The following is an 11596-nucleotide window of genomic DNA, read 5'->3' on the forward strand; positions in this document are numbered from 1 at the left end:
TGTTTAGCGCGACTCGGACGCGAACCCGCGACCCTCAGATTACGAGCGCATGCCTTTACGCGCTCGGCCAAATATTGAGACTCAATATAAATTTAAATTAAATATATTTGCTTTATGTAATTAGGATACTACTGAGATATGTTGTTTTGCTGTTGCTAATATTACTCTTCAGTTGGGTGTGATTTAATAATTTAATTAAACACAATACAATATCTTAACTATGGTAACACATGAGACAAAAGTACGTTTACAGACTTACAACGCTAAAATCCAGGGTTCTGTTCATCGCAGTGGATACATTAAATAACCCAATGTGAGTTTGCTTTAAAAAAGTGTTGGCTTTTCGCTTATTAAAATTTTATAAATATTGCCACATAACCGTAATTTTATGACATATCTTTGTAGAATTTAATCTAAATTTCAACAGTATACATTTGTGTTTGATAGTAAACTTTATTCTTCTCAACTAAGTTTGGTTTTTAATCATGTTAATAACATTATAGATTGAACACTTCCAGTGGTTAAGGCACTCTACTCGTAATCTGAGGGTCGCGGGTTCGAATCCCTGTCACACCAAACATTCTCTCCCTTTCATTCGTGGGTGCGTTATAATGGGACGGTCAATCCCACTATTCGTTGATAAAAGAGTAGCCCAAGAGCTGGCGGTGGGTGGTGATGACTAGCTGCCTTCCCTCTACTCTTACACTGCTAAATTAGGGACGGCTAGCGCAGATTGCCCTCGTATAGCTTTGCGCGAAATTCAAACAAACCAAACCGGTAAAAAATAAAAGAAATAATCAAGCACATTTAATGTATATATCCATTGCGTCACGCTGATACAGCAGTAGGTATACAGATTTAGAACGCTACAATCAGGGGTTAATTTCTCCTTGGAAGACACAGCAGGTAGCTTGATATGGCTTTGCTAAAAGAAATATACGCACATATCTTTTTCTGTCCAATAAATATTTAGTTTCAATTCATTAGGCTATCTATGTTCGTGAAACGTCGAATAAATTATTATAATCAATTATATTGTTAAATACAAAGTTCCACAAGAGGCTGGTTGCGCTCTGCTCATCGCAACTATCCAAACTGGTACTCTTGTTACTAAGGGACCAGGAGTCCGATAATGTTATCTATAAGTTTTTGTTGATACACTGATAACATATAGCAATACAGGACTGGGCTTGTCACACCACTATACAACGAGCTCACATCTTATTGCAAGGTGAAACATGAAGCTGAATAATCGTCTTGAAATTAATAACAATTCTCGAAAAAGTCTGTGGAAAATAGTCAATATATTTATTTTATTAATACAATTGTAACGTTTTTCGTTCGTTGGCAGATTCTTTTAAGTTATTGGATGAAAATTATCCAACGTCTACTCAAACAAAGTACTTTATTTCTTTATTAACGTTTTTACAAGCTTAAACAATTCGATAACTTGCAAGACATCTCTACAGCTCGCTAATGGTAATGTAGTAACAAAAAATAAACATTCCTCTACACTTTCACGATTTATCGAACAAGTAACTGAAAATTAAACACTGCATGATTCACAGAGAACTGGAACAAAAACAGTTCGTGACTGATTCACTCTGCTGATTAAAAACGGTTCGTGACTGGTTCACTCTGCTGATTAAAAACAACTTCATTTGTTTGACTCGCCACTGAACCTCATATTTATAATCTACTCCTAAACTTTATTAAAATATCCAATGTCGTAACTGTACAATTTTGTAAGCCAAAGTTATTAAACTTTTCGATCTTTCCGTCATGCGTCCTCTAGCTAACATCTATTCTGACATAACAGTAGACTTAATAAAAATACTTTAGAATGATATAAACTCTAACTATGAGTCCCTCCTCCTGTAGTTCAGTGGCAACTTTAGGATTTACAATGCAGAATATCCGGAATTAAATTTCTAGTGGAAGAGAAAGCTCAGAGAGTCTAATGAGTAGCTTTGCACTAAGAAAAAAAATTCACTAGGAAAATGCTGAGGTTTTCACTTTGTTGATTTTATAATTGTGTTCGTTTATTTACTATTAATATGTTTACATTTCATTTTTTTTATAAGTGAATGGTTTCTTTGCTCTGCCTTTAAAACTGTATTAAACTTTAATGTTAGTACTATAAACGTCAAGACATTGTTCCTTGCAACATACTAACACACGTAGCTATTGTTAATAAGTTTCTAAAATAGTTGAATGGCTCTGTGGTATTCTCAAATTAAACTGATTTCCTCAGAGAGTGTTAGATAAGTTCATCCTATAAATGAAGGATAAGCAGGATACATACCGAAGTAATATAGAGCTTAACTGATTCAGTTGAAGCAAATAATTAAACAGACTAGACATTATATGTAATATAAAATGAAAACATTCACGATTTACTTACAAAGACATGAACATATTGTGCATACTTGCATTAGACCTTTGATAATTGCCTTTATCTGGACCAAAGAGGTATTCCTATCGACGAACTCCTCTGAGATTCCGTGTCGTATTTGTTAGATCTAACGTTTCTTACATAATGGGTAACACCTGAGTTTGTCATACTCTAGTGCTACGTAAGCGTCCTGGCTGGTACAGCGGTAAGTCTACGGATTTACAACGCTAAAATCAGCGGTTCGATTCCCCTCGGTGGACTCAACAGATAGCCCAATGTGGCTTTCCTATAAGAAAACACACACGATACGTAAGGAACTAGTCATTTTCATACAATATAGAGACGACCGTAACCTCGAGATACCATCTGATCAACCCTTTAAGAATACTGTTACTACCTACATTCTTGCACAATATGCAACATGTTATGTGTTACAATTTATCTCAGATGAGTGTCCGATTTATTATGTTATGTACGTTACATATTACCATTTTAAATAACCAAAAATTTGAATTTAGAAATTAATTAAACGATAATTTATTATATTTGCTAGCAAGACTTGATACACATAATTTTCTTTTTAACACACAAACAACAATACAATTTATAATAACGGTTATTAATGGTAGTTATTACAAATGATGGATTATATACAAGAGTTTTACAAACAATACTGAATTTTATATCTGGTCTGGAGCTCGATCTTTTATCGACGTTCACGGAAAACAAATTAATATTTTGTTGATACGCCTGTATACTTTTGGCAGCTACCTCAAGCTTGAAGCGCCTGTAAGTTTACAATGGCGAAAATATCTAATGTCCTCATAGAACTATTAACGTTTAACGGTTTGTAATGTTCAAAATCTATAAACGCTCCTGGTCCATTTCTGTAGTTTTCTGATTAACAGACGCTAATAACAATTATAGCTTCCGAGGCCTATAGCACGATGACTGCAGCTTGTCTCTTGGTCAGCTGCTGTTATATGAATCACACCAGTTTCTTGAAGTTTCAACAATGTTTTAAAACGCGCTGGTGTTTTCGTTAAACAAATATTGTTGATTTTTATTCTCAAGAAATTTCTACAAATTTCGAGTACGGGCGGGACTTGCGCAATACACAGTCAAGAATACACGTCACATGCAAAAAAGAAAAGTATACTGAAACAAGCGTAGGCATTAAAATAAAAATATTAGGATAAATTCGGTACAAAAATTTCAGCAAAATTCTTCAGGAACAAGACAGGTACTATCTTCATAAAGAATAAAGGTACATAGAACAAAATAAACATTATGTATCATATGTTATATAAAAACTACCTAAATTTAGAATGAACGAGAAACTCTGAAAAATTCTACATTATATTCAGTGGCTAGAAATTTCATAGTCAGTCTGCATACCACACTTTTCTTTTAACCCTTTAACACAGAAAAATACATCCTGTAGGAAGGGTGCAAGTACACACATATTTAATTGAAGTTCCATTTAATTAACAAAGAAATAATATATACAAAATAACTAATAACAATATCACCTACAAGGTAGTCTAACACACTATGCTTATTTGTTTTGTTTTTTTAATTTAACGCAAAGCTACACGAGGGCTATCTGCGTTAGCCGTCCATAATTTAGCAGTGGTTTGAATTGTTTTGAATTTCGCGCAAAGCTACTTGAGGGTTGTGTGCGATAGCCGTCCATAATTTAGCAGTGCAAGACTAGAAGGAAAGCAGCTAGTCATCACCACCCACCGCCAACTCTTGGGCTACTCTTTTATCAACAAATAGTGGGACTGATCGGAACATAATAACACCCAAATGGAACAATGTCCCAACAAATGAGGAGAAGTGAATGATTAGTGAATTCAGTTAAGTGTTAGTTATCGCGCCTATTTAGTTACTCAATAAATTAACAAGAAGTTGTAGGGCAAGTTAGGCCTATGTACCACTAGTTTCGGAATTTCTGTTAAAACTATTTGTGAGCTTGGGCCTACAATTTTTGTCAAAGTAAACTTAGTCTTTAGCAAACGTTATTGCAATTCGGTTTTTAAATGAGACCCGAACCTCAACACGAGCACTTTTGAATAATTTACCATCCTTTCTTCAGAATAATAATAGGGGTTATTGAAATTCGTTATCGTTACGTAATATGGATTTTACATTACTTGTACCATATAATCCAAAACAATTTACTGAACGATAAAATTGTTTTTATGTCTGTTGTTAAGCACAAAGCTGCACAAACATTATATATGTGCTGTGCCTACCACGGATACAGAAATCCAGTTTTTTGCGTTACATCACAAAAATACCGCTGAGCTACTGAGAAGCCTCAACAATAAAACACATTACAACACCAGTGAATGATGGATTTGTTTGGACTATTTCGTAAAAAACTAGCTGATTTAATGATTAAAAAAGTTTTATTTATTCTATTAAAACTTCTTAGTTTAATTTAACTTGGGTTAACTAACAATCACTTACAGAGATAGGCCTAAGTCCACAGTAGACACCAACAAATGTTTCATTTGCTTGAAGAGTTATCTGGTATCTATATTTGTTCATAAAAGAGAAACTTAGTAATCAATCATGATGTACTGTTATGTGATTAGCGTTTCTATACTAGTCAAATTGTTTTCTAAATTTTCATGACGACTCTAGTCATGTGACGTGAAACTCCCTCCAACAAAAAAAGCAAAACAATACGAATGTCTAAATTTAAGTTATATAGTAGCACACAACAGCATACAATGGTTTTTAAATATCGTAATTGAGAAAATGCTTTGAAATATTTTTGATTAATTTGAACCTTTAATGGAAAACAATCAGGCGAAGATTTAGCGAATGGCAACGTTAAAAACAAATATTTCCTTACGTTTTTCTCGAATCTCAAAGCAATTATACTCGAACAAATAATACCATTTAAAGTAGAAAGTTGCGTAGTTATCGCTTACCAACAAATTGATTAGACTTAAGTTTACGATATTTGACAAGCTAGGACGTCTTGCAAATTTCATGTATACTTTAACTCAAAAACAAATAACGCGATACATAAAAACACAATTTAAACGCAACGCTTTAGTTTTCTTCACAAATGGTGGTAATAGATCAGTTTCTGAATGTTCGTTCTAATTGGTTGTAATGTAGGATCCGAACGTAAATACGAGAAACTTATTGTTCACTTAGGGCGTTATGGTAAATGTCTTGAAATAGCCCCTGGTGTAGTTGTAAGAGTTTTTACTGAATAGTGTTCTTTACTGAGGTATATGTGTAATTATATAGATAGGGATCATCGAATAATTATTCAGTTGTTTAGGCACTTGAGTAGGCTTGCGCCCGACACCAAAAATCTGAAATGGTTAATAGATATTGTCATAATTGCTCATGTAAATTAGAACATTAATGTACAGTATTGAAAAATGCTAAACGTAATGAAACTGAGAAAAAAAACACTCACAATTTATCTAAATATTTGCAAATAGATAAATGTATTATTATTATCATCTATCTGCTAATACCTCGCCATTATTTACCCTGGGAAAAATTGTCATGATCGGATAGATATAGACAAAAAAGTAGTTCTTGGTTGTTTGGTTTATTATCATTTGTCTGACAAACTCCAGAGAAACTGAAGTAGACACCCTATACGTGATTTCATGGAAATTCAATTACGTGAGATTGTCTCGGTGGCCTTTTCCTGAATACAGAATACAAATGCTTGTTTCAAATAAAGTATAATACACAAGTGCAAGTGCAAACGAAGTCCTCTCTGTACGTTATTGGTTTTTAAAGCTCAATTTTCGTCAACAACATTAACGCAACATTTAGTTAACAATATTATTAAAATACATAATTGTGAATTTCGAACAAAGTTACAAGAGGACTATTTGCGCTAGCCGTCCCTAATTTAGCAGAGTAAGACTAGAGGGAAAGCAGCTAGTCATCACCACCCACTGCCAACTCTTGGGCTACTCTTTTACCAACGAATAGTGGGATTGACCGTCACTTTATAACGCGTCCATGACTGAAATGACGAGCGTGTTTGATGTGACGAGGATTTGAATCCTCGGTCCTCAGATTACTAGTCGAGCGCCCTAACCACCTGGCCATGCCGGGCCTATAGAAAGAAGAATATTGGTCACCTGTAATTATGTTTGTTTGTGACGAAATCTTCCTATTTCTCGAAATCGCTTAAACGAAAAATACCGCTTTCTAGTAAATAGATTAGAGTTTACGGATATAAATAAAATATTTAATTTTAGTTACATTTGTTTGCCGCTGGTTGAAAACTAATTAGTCTTCGAAAAGAACACTCTAAATTTGTATATAGGTTTGCTTGTTTTTTTGCAAATGGACTTGAAATTGCAAGTCCTCTAATTCTGAGTGCACTTAGCTTTGTTTTCCTTTTATTGAAACAGTTTTGATTGAATAACATATATTGAAATAGAATTACTAGGAAACCCTTTTAATTTTTTCTTCCCAGCGGATTTTTCATAGCCCTGGTTACACACGTTTGTTATCCGAAATGTCCATAAGTCAAATATTTTGTTTTTAAAGTTTTTCTAATTATTTCTTTCCTAGTCTTAAGTTCACCTTCACTGAGCATGCTCATCCTTTTAATCGTGGGAATGTTATAATTCGACGGTCAATCCCATTATTCGTTGGTAAAAGAGTAGCCCAAAAGTTGGCGGTGGATGCTGTTTACTAGCTGCCTTCCCTCTAGTCTTACACTGCTAAATTATGGACGGCTAGCGCAGGTGACCCTCGTGTAACTTTGCGCGAGGGTAAGAAACAAACCAAAAAACTATTCTTAAGTTCTCCTTCCTTTAAATAGAGTTCTAAACTTATAAATATTTATGTTGGAAACAATATTTTTTTAAAGATGTGCTTTTTTAATTTGTTTATTGTTAAGAACAAAATTACAAAATGGGCCATCTGTGCTATGCTCAACATAGATATCTAAACTTAATTTTTGGCGTTATATACCTGTTCTGATACTGCTCAGCCATTAGGGGGGCTATTGTAGTAGTGGTTTAAGAGACAAAAGCTGTGTCAGGAGTAACAACAATAATTATTCTCAGATGCCATCATTAATTTTGTGATAATTTTTTCATTTCAGTTAAAATTATTACACCAAGCTACTATGTACAAGAGAAAGTAATTTTAAGTTATAAAAATGTCATCACACATTCCATATTCGACACATACAGTATATGTGGCTTAGGACAACATCACAGTCCATCTTTGCGTACACGTATCATCATAAATACTCTTATCAATAAACACTTTCTCTAAAATTTAGCAAACATATATGAATATATAATTATTAACATTTGATTGTCACCCTTATAACGCACCTACCACCTAGTAGTACAGAGTACGATTTTGAGGCAAGGAGATGCAAACTATGAATTCTTGGTTTCACAGCACTGGAACACACTAACCAATATATCACACCAGCAAGCACAAAGCATCAGAGTGTGTTATATCTGCTGCACTCATCGCAGGAATCGAGCCCCGAACCTTAGCGTTATAAAACTTCAAGCTAATCACCCAACAACTAAGAGCGTAAGTATTCAGAGTAGCCTGGTTTCCAAACCAATTTAAAACTAACGTAAGTAATATTTTAGTTTTCAACAAATAGCTTCTTAATCAATAGGCTTAGAATTTGTAATAAAATCACGTGAATTCTGGATGTTTACTTTCTCCGCATTATTTTAATCTAATCTTTCATATACAAATCATAATCATGCTAAAATAACATTTCAATCACATACTTTGTCTCCCATGAGTTACTACCTAATTTCTTCCAATCTCAAAAGCCGTCAGTTGGACTGGAAGACAAGAAACAAAGTAGTTTTATAATTCAAACCAAGTCAATCAGTAAGAGACAGTTCGCGTTTTCATTGCTTTACTTCAAATATGTCCAAAGTAAATTAAAACACAGACATTGTCAAGCTATGAGTTGGATACAATACGATTCTCCTATGATTATTTTCTCGTTGACAGCGAAGCGACTTATTGTTCGTTTTTCTCTATTTGAACTTTTTGTCCTTTGAACTTCCTTATAGCTGTCTGATTCGTTTCACATAACATTACGTCTGTGTATAGAACAGACTGTTATCAGTACAGAGGAGTCACTTCAAATATTCTAGTAATTGTTTACCGGATTCAATCTCCCTAATTCTCCTTTCGTTACCCATAACACCCTCTGCACCTTGGGTCCGTGGGTGTCCAACAAGAGTTGCGATCAAATCCTGCTCTCCGGCCACACAAGAACAGATGGTTGGTGCTCCAACCTAGCCGTCTTTCCTCTAGTTCCCCGCAAGTACAGCGGTAAGTATACGGATTTAAAAAGCTAAAATCAGGGGTTCGATTCCGCTCGGTGAACTCAGCAGATAGCCCAAGGTAGCTGTGCTATAATAGAAACAAACACACTTTCTTTCTCTAGTGTTTAAATTTAGAATTAGGACATATTACCTCTCTATGGCTTGCAAAAGGTGAATGTGAAGAACAGAGATCCACATTTCGAAACGCTTGGGTTATAAAATGTTCCATTTATGTTTGTAGTTGAATTCTTGAACCTACGTGTTTTTTTTTTTCTAACATCACGATTTGAAACTGGGAACATGCGCAGAACATACATTGTGTAATTTACACAAAATCCTGAAACAAACGAACAAATACCACTTACAAACCGCCGTATCCAAAGTCTTTTCAGCCACAAAAGCCCTATTTTCCAGTATACATATGAAAGTTGAATATTTTGTTTTCGAGAACACAAAACACATTTTGACCTTTAAACTTCTTGCATTGTGCAGACACTGGTGATGATTGTCAAATAGTGAACTACAATAGCCAAAAATTATATTGGTTCAAAAATATATTAGGGTTGTAGTTAACTTATAACATTGTAAAGCTGTGAAGAGCCTAAAGCCGTGGCATGCCCAAGTTGGTTAAGGTATTCGACTCGTAATCTGAGGATCGTGAGTTCGAATCCCTGTCCTATCAAGCATGCTCACTTTTTCAGCCGTAAGGGCGATATTATGTTACAGTTAATCCCACTATGCGTTGGTAAAACAGTAGCCCAAGAGTTGGCAGTGAGTGGTGATGACTAGGTGCTTTTCCTCTAGTCTTACACTGCTAAATTAGGGACGGCTAGCGCAGATAGCCCTCGTGTAGCTTTGCGTGTAATTCGAAAATCAATCTAAAGCTGTAATTCCTCATCGGATCATCGATAACACCAGTCTTTGTTTTCTATTCTTGTAAGACAACAGCATAGAAGTTATTGTATATAACTTTGCTTTAAAAATAAACAAATCTCTGCTACATTTAGAAATGATTGCATTAGTATAACTCTGCTTGAGTTCGATTAATGGTGATAATTATTTTTATTCGGATTACGAGTCGAGAGCCCCCATAAAGTAGCATAAAAACAATTCTTATAACAATTCATCTGATAAAATATTACAACTGATGTTTAATATTTAATTATAGAACATTAACAGTAAGTACAATTATTGGGTGTTTATCATCTTAATTAATATTTATTTTATTTTCTAACCATTTACATATTAATGGTAAAAAAGCAGCGCTGTTCATTAATAGATGTAACATTTTAACATTTCACTTATATACTGGAAATTTCTACGTATGGAAAAACGATAACAAATATATTATTGTTTAAAGAATATAAAAAATGATTAGTGTTCTTGTTTGTTTTGGGATGGTTAAAAAGTTACTGTTTTATTTTAATCAACATAGATCTGTTACTAATAGCAAACAATATTATATATATGTCGTATTACAAGTCTTTTAATGTGAGGGTCGCGAGTTCGAATCCATGTCGCACCAAACATGCTCGCCCTTTCAGCCGTGGGAACGTTATAATTTGACGGTCAATACCACTTATTCGTTAGTAAAGGAATAACCTAAGAGTTGGCGGTGGGTTGTGATGACTAGCTGCCTTCCTTTTAGTCTTACTCTGCTAAATTAGGGACGGCTAGCAAAGATAGCCCTCGTGTAGCTTTGCGCGAAATTCAAAACAAATCAAACCAAAACCTCATAGGAGAGATTCCTGGGAAAACTTGCTCATGTGACGATTACAAAATTTAGTAACAACAAAGATAAAACCACCACATGCGAATGTTGCTCCTAGTGACGATGTAGAATAAATAATCTAGTTATATTCGCTAAATGATTTGGATATGATTTGCATCTTTCAAAATTTCTCTACTGAGAGGTTTTAGTTAAATCGCTTTCATTCGTTTAAGTAGCTAACTATGAAAAACTTGCAGCTGTTATTTTTTAACAGTTTAAAACACATTTTTACATAAAAAATAAACGAACATAAAATATAATTTAGAGCAATTGCACTTTATATATAGGCTTAAGCGTGGACTATGGACTAGAGTGTGGATCAAAAGTTCTGGGTAGAAAAGTCCTGTTTTTAAGCATTTAGACATTTCACTGTGGTGTGTTATAAGGGAGACAGTTAATCTTATTATTCGGTTCAAAGATACAAGCATATTTCGAGTGGTTCGTTTCCTGCTGCTGGCCAACCGTCTGACTCTTGGTATTTAATTCAAAATTAGGTGTGAGATCTATCTGATTAGTCTACATGCTTAAATCTCCATAAGATATATTTATATATTTGATGTTAAGTAATTTGTCTTATTTATTGGGCCATGATAAATTAGGATGTGTTAGTTGCGGTTCAAGATTTCTAGAATGCATTGAAAGGATATTTGTGTCAAGGCCAGCACTGCTTCTCAAGTTTAGTGTCAACAGACGTCTATGGGCATGTTAACTTTGTTGATAACTATCCATTTTAGCGGTTAATTAGCAAATTGTCCTCCTGTCATTAACGTTGACAAGACTGTAAGCAAAAAAAGATATTCGTTTCTCTGTTAACCCCTGGTGCGTTGAAATCAGTACGTATAAACTATGCTGATTAATTTATAACACGCGAAAACGGGCACCAGTATAAGGATATAATACAATCGCACACGGGTTGCTAATTATCAGAAAATATAAGTAATTCATGCAGAACCATTATATCCTTGCTTAAACAGAGCTATTCCTGGAATGGAGGACTTAATACTTTGCAATATAGATGAAGCGTTGAATTAATTAACTGCCTGTCTTTGTACATATCCATTCACCATGGTGTCTTCTATTCAACTCATCTAAGTGTCGTTTACAATT

This window comes from Tachypleus tridentatus, chromosome 1 (assembly GCF_004210375.1).
Source record: "Tachypleus tridentatus isolate NWPU-2018 chromosome 1, ASM421037v1, whole genome shotgun sequence".
Classification (NCBI taxonomy): Eukaryota; Metazoa; Arthropoda; class Merostomata; order Xiphosura; family Limulidae; genus Tachypleus; species Tachypleus tridentatus.